The sequence below is a fragment of the Sesamum indicum genome, linkage group LG6 (genome assembly GCF_026168435.1).
Source record: "Sesamum indicum cultivar Baizhima isolate 11 linkage group LG6, ASM2616843v1, whole genome shotgun sequence".
Lineage (NCBI taxonomy): Eukaryota > Viridiplantae > Streptophyta > Magnoliopsida > Lamiales > Pedaliaceae > Sesamum > Sesamum indicum.
The window spans coordinates 13234161-13242244 of NC_142662.1; the positions used below are offsets into that span (position 1 = coordinate 13234161).

The 8084-nt window shown below is 35.2% G+C and overlaps 1 non-coding gene and 1 pseudogene across 1 annotated transcript; one reads left to right on the forward strand and one right to left on the reverse strand.

Moving 5' to 3' along the window:
- The first annotated feature begins 211 nt into the window (after positions 1-211).
- LOC148787817 (uncharacterized) lies at positions 212-1105 on the forward strand (annotated as a pseudogene).
- Positions 744-850, reverse strand: LOC148787818 (small nucleolar RNA R71). Its single transcript, XR_016066267.1, has one exon. It is a non-coding gene; the product is annotated as a small nucleolar RNA R71 (small nucleolar RNA).
- Positions 1106-8084: the final 6979 nt, after the last annotated feature.

Genomic DNA, 8084 nt, shown 5'->3' on the forward strand with positions numbered 1-8084 from the left:
TCATTTAAATCCTCATGGAATCACTATTTATTGTACTACATGATTACTAGTGCACTAGATAGTGCACCATATATATTTTGGCAATCTAATTTTTGATGTCGTTGCCGGGGATTCAATTTAAAATAATATCCGAACTCGCTAATATTGGTTAATTTAAATATTTATTTTAACTTTTTAGCTCACCTAGTCTCTTTCTTTGGTTGACAGATTTATGACAAGAAGCAACAGTGGAGAGTTGACGCAATATGACCCAAAAATTGAAAAGACATTCCACCAACTGAAAAACACCAATGAAAGAGGTGAAAATAGTGGTAGAGCTGATGAAGAACAACTTGCAGTCTTTGAAACCACTATGGAAATTGTGGGAGTCGTAGAAAGACCAATGATGGAGTACTCATTCCGAACAGCTGATTGGACAATTTCTAGCATTTCCAAGTCTACTGTCGAAGCCTATAATTTGGAGATCAAATTGGCCATCATTCAAATCATTCAATCAAGTGTGCAGTTCTCTAGTTTGTCTGACGAGGACCCTAATAAACATCTTCCTAATTTTCTTGAGATATGTGATACTTTTATGTTTAATGGTGTAAGTGATTTTGCTATTAGACTTAGGATTTTTTCCATTTTCATTATGTGATACAGCAAAAGATTGACTTCTATCTTTACTTGCTGGTAGTATTACTACATAGGCTGCTTTAACTCAAAATTTTCTTGCTAAATACTTTTCTCCTACTAAAACTTCTAAGATGTTAAATGACATTACATCCTTTGTGCAGTTAGATAGGGAGTCATTATATGATGCATGGGAACATTTCAAGAGTATGCCTAGAAAACGTTCTCATCATGAGCTACCCGTGTGGCGACAGGTACAAACTTTTTATAATGGTGTCACTTTGGCTACCAAGCTACCATTGATGCAGTTGCAGGTGGCACTATCATGAAGAAACTGCCGTCAGAAGCATTCAACATCGTTGATGAGATAGAAATTAATCTGTACTCACATGGGCAAGAGAGAACCAACAAAAGACTAGTTAACATTCAAAGCGTTGATGCAGTAACCGTATTGTCGGCTCAAATGGCTGCACTATTCACCACGAATGGATAAATTTGGAGCTATAATGTGGAATGGTGTACTAGTAGGACCTTGTGATGCATGCAGTCAAATGGGGCACTTGAGTCAAGATTGCCAAATAGGGAATTCGAATGTTATAAATGAAGATGCTAATTTTGTATCTCATGGTGGCAGGTCTAATTTCAAGCCATACTTCAATACTTACAATCCACATCACCCAAATTTTTCATGGAGTAACAATCAGCAACAGGGACCCCTTCAATTCCATCAACCACATCAACCACGTCCACAAGAGAAGAAAAGAAATCTCGAAGACATGCTTTCCAATTTCATCACTGCAGCAAACACTCGATTCCAAAACCTATATATGCAAGTGGGTCAGTTGGTAAGGCTAATCTCCAGAAGAAGAGAGGGTCGAATTCCAAGTGGCACCAAGAAAAACCTAAAGGAGAAAGTCAAACAATCACCGTCAAAAGTGAAAAAACCATTGGAGATGAGCCACCAAAGGAGCAAGTGGAGGAAATACAAGTTCGTAAAGAGGAGGAATCCCATCAGGAAACAAAAGGTAGTCCTCTTAAACTCAATTTAAACGTTGTTCCTCCATATATTCCTTATCCCTCAAGAATTTTGAATTCTAACATAGATAAACAGTTTGAAAAGTTTCTACAAATATTCATAAAGACTCATGTTAATATTCCTCTAATTGATGAGCTTTTGTAGATGCCAAGCTATGAGAAATCCCTGAAAGAGGTGCTTTCCAATAAGAGAATGTGGGAAGGGGGTGAAACAGTGAAGCTTAATGAGGAATGCCAGACAATTTTACAAAAATAACTTCCACCAAAACTAAAGGATCCAGGGAGTCTTTATATTCGTTGCACCTTAGGAAATACCAATTTTGATAAAGCTTTATGTGATCTTGGTGCTAGTGTAAATTTGATACCATATTCTATTTTCGACAAAATGCATGAGATTACTCCCAATAGAATCACTTTGCAACTAGATGATAGAAGCATTAAGTATCCTAAGGGGATAGTGGAGGATGTGTTGGTCAAAGTAGGCTAATTTATCATCCCTGCTGATTTTATTGTGCTGGATATGGAGGAAGATAGGAATATGCTATTGATTCTAGAAGGCCTTTCCTTTCCACGAGTAGAGCATTGATTTATGTGCAAAAAGGTCAACTAACTCTTAGAGTTAATGATGAACATGTAGTTTTTAATGTAGTTGGACCTATGAGATATCTGCACAAGAAGGAGCATGACATATTTGCAGTTGATAGCATTAATGCCCTTGGAATTGATGATGCGTATTTAGTCAAATGTGATGATCCCAAAGAGAATCACATTGAAAAGTCTAATGGGGATAATTTGTAGGACATGCAAGAAGAGCATGAACAGGTTCTAAGTATTGTAGACAGAGCACAAGGAGTGAAGTCAAAACTGCAGAAGGCATTGCTTTTGAATGGATCTACTACCAAACAAAAAGTAAAACCACCAGTCGAAGTATTGTTCAATTGGAAAAAGACAAGTAATGACAAATGGTATCAACCTAATAAGATGAAGAGTTGGAGGAACCAATTCAACAAGAATGTCAAATTTTTCAAGGAACATACCAAGGCATGGCATGAATTTCACATGAGAAAAAAAAATTTCAAGAATGGTGATCAGCGGCATCACAAAAACAATGTCCATATTAGAGTGGATTAGCAAAGGCCCAAGCACTATATCGAGGAGACACCAACTACCATTGAGTTCCCTCCTCAAATTTTCACAAATTGAGAATCCTACCATCGAGCTAATGATGTTAAACAAGCATTTCGTGGGAGGCAACTCATGAGTATTTTTTGTACGGTCACTTTTCAGTCGAGCGAACTTCTTAGAGCCCGTGCTCCAGCCTATCCAGAAGCTACTTGTAGTCTTGCAAACCTTTGATAGCTCGAGCCCATTACTTACCACCAGCTCCCTTGCCCTGATGCCTAATTTTCACTTACTTTCATTTTTGATTTTTCTCTCTTTTCTTTCCCTATTTTGCTTAATTCTTTCCTGTTATTTTCCTTCAAAAAAATCCCAATTTAGGAATAAATCAAAATCAAAGCTCTAACCCTTCGCACACTTGTGCAGGCATCTCCTCCACTTTACAGCTAATCGCCTCCCTCTATAGCAACCCATAGAAGTAGAGCACCCATCTTGGCCGCTTGATTCGCAATTGTTCACCACCACGTCTCTATCGTTCTCAATCATTGCTGGATCCCACGACGCATCACTGCTCCACCGCCTCACTCACCAGTCACCATCTTCTCTGGTTTCTTCCTTTGTCCAGCACCTTGCTGGCGTTTTTCCAGTGACCACTGCACAAGCACCGCCGCGTCCTCCCACCTCTAAATTTTGTTCATGATGGACTCCCCATAACGTTCTTATTTGTGATGTCATCTCAGTAAAAACAACATAACACTTCCCCGGCTGACATCAACGTCGATGGGAAGCTCCACTTTCGCTCTAGGCATCATTAGGGAAGTATGCCTTCATGAAATTTTCTTCTCATCAGGGAAGTATGCCTTCTTTTTCTCATTCCTATCTCTGGGAGATAAGACATTGAGGGCAATGTTATTCTTAAGTGTGGGGTGGAATTTATACCTTCGTGAAATCTTTGGTCTACATGATTTGATTTGGTTGCACATTGAGTTTTGCTGATAAAGCCCAATTTGACTCTTGCTGATATGATTAATGAATGCATTGTTACGATTGCAAGACATAATTGACATGAGTAGAGAATAATTCAAACGTGTGGCATTTGTTTGATTGTCTTGACGATTGTTTTGAATGATGAATGCCTGTGAGTAACACACATGAGCCAATTTTTGTGAGTTTTTGGGCACTTATCTTATTGCTCTCGTATTTATTTGGTTGTGGTGTTATCTTTGGTTTGATTTTCTACGACTTGTTCAGTTATACATGTTGAAACTGCATTGTTGAGCTAGGTGGAATGAAAGTGATAAGGGCATTACGATTAACCAAATTCTAGGCTGTTAAGCCTGCATAAATATTCCACCCTTAGTATCCCAATTGAACCTAAACCTAATTCCGTTATCATTATAGCCAATATACAAGCCTTCACGACTGTATTTTTTTTACTAGACCTTTGAACCCCAGTTTTAAAGGATTAGAATGACAACATGTGGACTTTCTTTATCCTTGAATTTATAGTTCAAATCCATAATCTCCACTCCCTACATAAAAAAATAAAGAGAGGGAAAGAAAAACGAGAACAAAATGGCTTGTGGAAGTTGATGAAAAGAAAAAAAAATAAAAAGAAAAAGAATGGAAAAATCAGAAAACTCCATAAAACATGGAGAAAAAAATCTATGATGCAATGCAAAAAGACAAAAAAAAAAAGAAGAAAGTTGAGAAAAGAAGAAAAAGGAGTATGCAGCTGACAAAGTATACACTTGAACCAAGAATTGGTAGAGTTGCAAACTATACAAGCACCGTCTCCTAAATCCTTGAACCCAAAAAGAACCCTTTCATTTTTTAGATTCTTTTTCTCTTCCAATCCATTCCTAAAGCTCCATTACAATCCGAAAAAGACCCTTTGATTCTTGCTTCTATTTCACCATGAAGCAGTGAGATGTGATATAAGAGCAAGCATATGGTAAAATATTGCCACGACATGACTTAAGAGTTGTTATATACCTACAAACACTTTGAGCGTATTGAGTGTATCTGCAGTGAGGGTGTTAACTTACTTTGCATTTTGATTCCGAAATGAATGTTGATATGATTGGTCATTGTTTGGTTTGTGCGAATTTATATTATGAGGTGTATTGTTGCTTGCACCTTAATAGTAACTTCATCTTGAAATGTTGCCATGAGTTGACTTGCGATGGAAAGAAATGAATGGGATTTTTTGTTTGAAAAAGGGTGATTGGATTGAATTGTTATATGCTTAAGGACAGCATGACTTAAGTGTGGGGTAATTTGATTAATGCAAATTATATGATATACTTTTCTATTGACGGCCTTATTTTCTAGTGATACGATGCTTGTTCATGGGTGCATTTGTGACATTTTATGTGCTTTTATGGAAGGATGGAAAGTTTCAAGAAAATGACTAATAATGGAAAAAGAAAATATTTCAATAGCAATGCTACCGAGATAACCCGTGACTCACAGGTTATCAGAAATCCGCAAGACAGGAACTGGCTTCACTGTAACCAGTTAACCACGGCTTATCAGATATGTGATGGGCGAATTTTCTAATTTGATTACTAATCGGAATCATATTTTTTAGCATCTTATTTCCTTGTAAATATTTTGAGAAGATGGTAGGAATAGGATTAAGAAGGAAAGAAAAAGACTTTGATGGTATGTGGATTCTTTTCCTCTCCTACCACAATTAGGAACTAGGATAAAAGGGAGAAGGAGATGAAGAGGAAAAAAAAACTTTTTGGCTAGAATATTCTGAAAAAAAAACAAAGGAGAGGACGACAAGACGAGTAGAGGAGTAAGATCTGGCGCCGGAGTGACCGACCGATCATGCCCTTTTCAATTCCATGAGTTAGTCTACATTTTTCTCTTTTGTATTTTATTTAGATAGGATGAACTAATTCAATTTTCGCTAAGGCTTTTGGAAAGCCTAATTGAGACAATATTTTTAATATTTTATCAGATTAATCTATTGTTTTATTTTCATGTGTCTGCAAATTATTGTGCTTGTTCTTATAATTTGAGAGTCTGACCATCTCTTAGATTTAATTAATTATGTTGATGAGCTGAAAATTTGTAGTGTGAATTGAATGATATGTTGACAAGCATGACATGATTCATCTGGTTGCATAGGGTTTTTGCAGATCTTAATGCATTATCGTCATGGATTTTAGATTGGAGAGATCCACTATTTCCTTGATAATGATAGGTTTAGTATAGTTGGAGAGAATATATCAAATTAAATAGGGAAGAACCTCAGCATGTGAAAACACGTGCTTGTTAGATTAATCTGTTAAATTTCGTGGATCAATTAGGTTGATCTATACCCTTAGCATCTTCCTCACTATCAAATCTTCTCCAACACATTTCTTTGATTTATTTTAGTTAGTAGTTATTTTTCGTAGTTATAATCCACCACTTGATTCTTGTTCATCCAAATAATTGCAAATTAATCATAATTTTTGTACTTATTTCATTTAAATCCTCGTGAGATCGATATTTAGTGTAGTACTTGATGGCTAGTGCACTTGCTAGTAAATCTTGCATATTCTGGCAATCAAAGATCTTATCAATCAATTATTAAAAGAAATGAGATCATTCAACGATAAAAAATGGAAGCTTCATATTCTTCTGAAGAAAAAAGAGGAGATCATCACAAAAGATCGGAGCTGGAGTCTGAGGAAAGCAATTTCTCCAAAACTATAGAAAACTAACGTGAGCAATAGTGTCGATGGATAACGAATTCCAAATTTTGACTTTGACTGACATGTGAGAAAAGTCATGTGACACTAGGCGAGTTGCGGCCGCCATATGTCCTCAAATAAAAAAAGATCCCATGGAGATGTGAAATATCTTTTTCAAGCACTTTGTTTTTTTCCTCCCTCTATTTACATGCCCTTTTGTATAGTTTTAGGGAGAGCTTTGGAAGGGTTCATGATCTACAGCAATAGATTATATTCAAATCTTCCCTCTTTGTAATGGCAAGATGCATAAAATTCCCTGTATTTTACAAAGACTGTTAAGACACCTCCCTTTATTTTAAAAATAGGCAAAAAAAAACTTTTTTGTTTTCTTAATCATAGCTCAATTACCCCTTTCTATTAAATCAAACTAATGGTGTTAATCTTTTTATAAATGACCGTTATACCTTTACTTAATATATATAATTTTTTATTAATGATTGTTGGATCATCTTTGATTAAATAATGATCGTTAGATCTAATCAATTAATCTCAACTGTTAGATCTTCAAAAAATGAAATATTTAAATTCAAAAAATTATTTAACTTATAGTATATATAAATAATTCAAAATTATAAAAAACATTATTATTATATTTACAAAAGTAAAAAAAAAAACTAATACCCCCCATCCCCCGACTGCCTACCCCCCTCACAATAACTTTCACCCCCACACTGCGGTCTCTCCCCGCCCCATCGCCTGCCCCCACCTTCCCCTGCAGCTGGGGGAATGGTGACGCCGCCTAGCAGATGGGGCTGCTGCCCCCTACAGATGTGGGTGACGCAGATCTGGGTGACATCACCCGGATAAAGAAAGAGGTCGACGGGCATCATCGTTGATGGCATCATTGTGCCTTCTTTGCGAGGGCGGCAGCGGCCGGCATCGTCGCCCTCAATTTTCTATAATTTTTTTAATTCACTCAATTATATTAATTAAATATATTTTAGTTAATTAAATGTCACTTTACATAATTAAAATAATTAAATATATATTAGTCAATTAAGAATAATATATGATAATTTTAATAATTCTTGGACTTAAATTTATTTAAATATATACTCTAGTTTATTAAATATAATTTTATATAGTTATAATAATTATTTTACTTAAATTAAACATATATTTTTGTTAATTAAGAATAATTTTAAATAGTTATAATGATTACAATATTTAAATAAATTTATAACTTATAATTATTATAATTGCTTAATATTTATATTCATGTACATTTCTAAATTTTAAAAATAAACTGTAGTATATTAGTCTTTGTAATATAATTTTTTCTATTTTTTATATGTTAAAAGAATTTATATTTTTAAAAGAATGGAAAATGCAAAAAAAATCCAAAAAACTCAATGTAGTCATAGTAACTTTAAATATAATATAAGGGCATTTTACTCAATTAAACACAAAAAAAGTTAAAATATGCAAAAAAATCAACCCCAAACGCACTTCAGGCGCGTTCATCCCACCTTCCATTAGTTTCTTATGAAAAGTGGATTTTATGCTAAACTTTTTAAATTACGGTGGGGGGGGGAGGGGGCAGGTTTATCCTATTTCTAAAACACA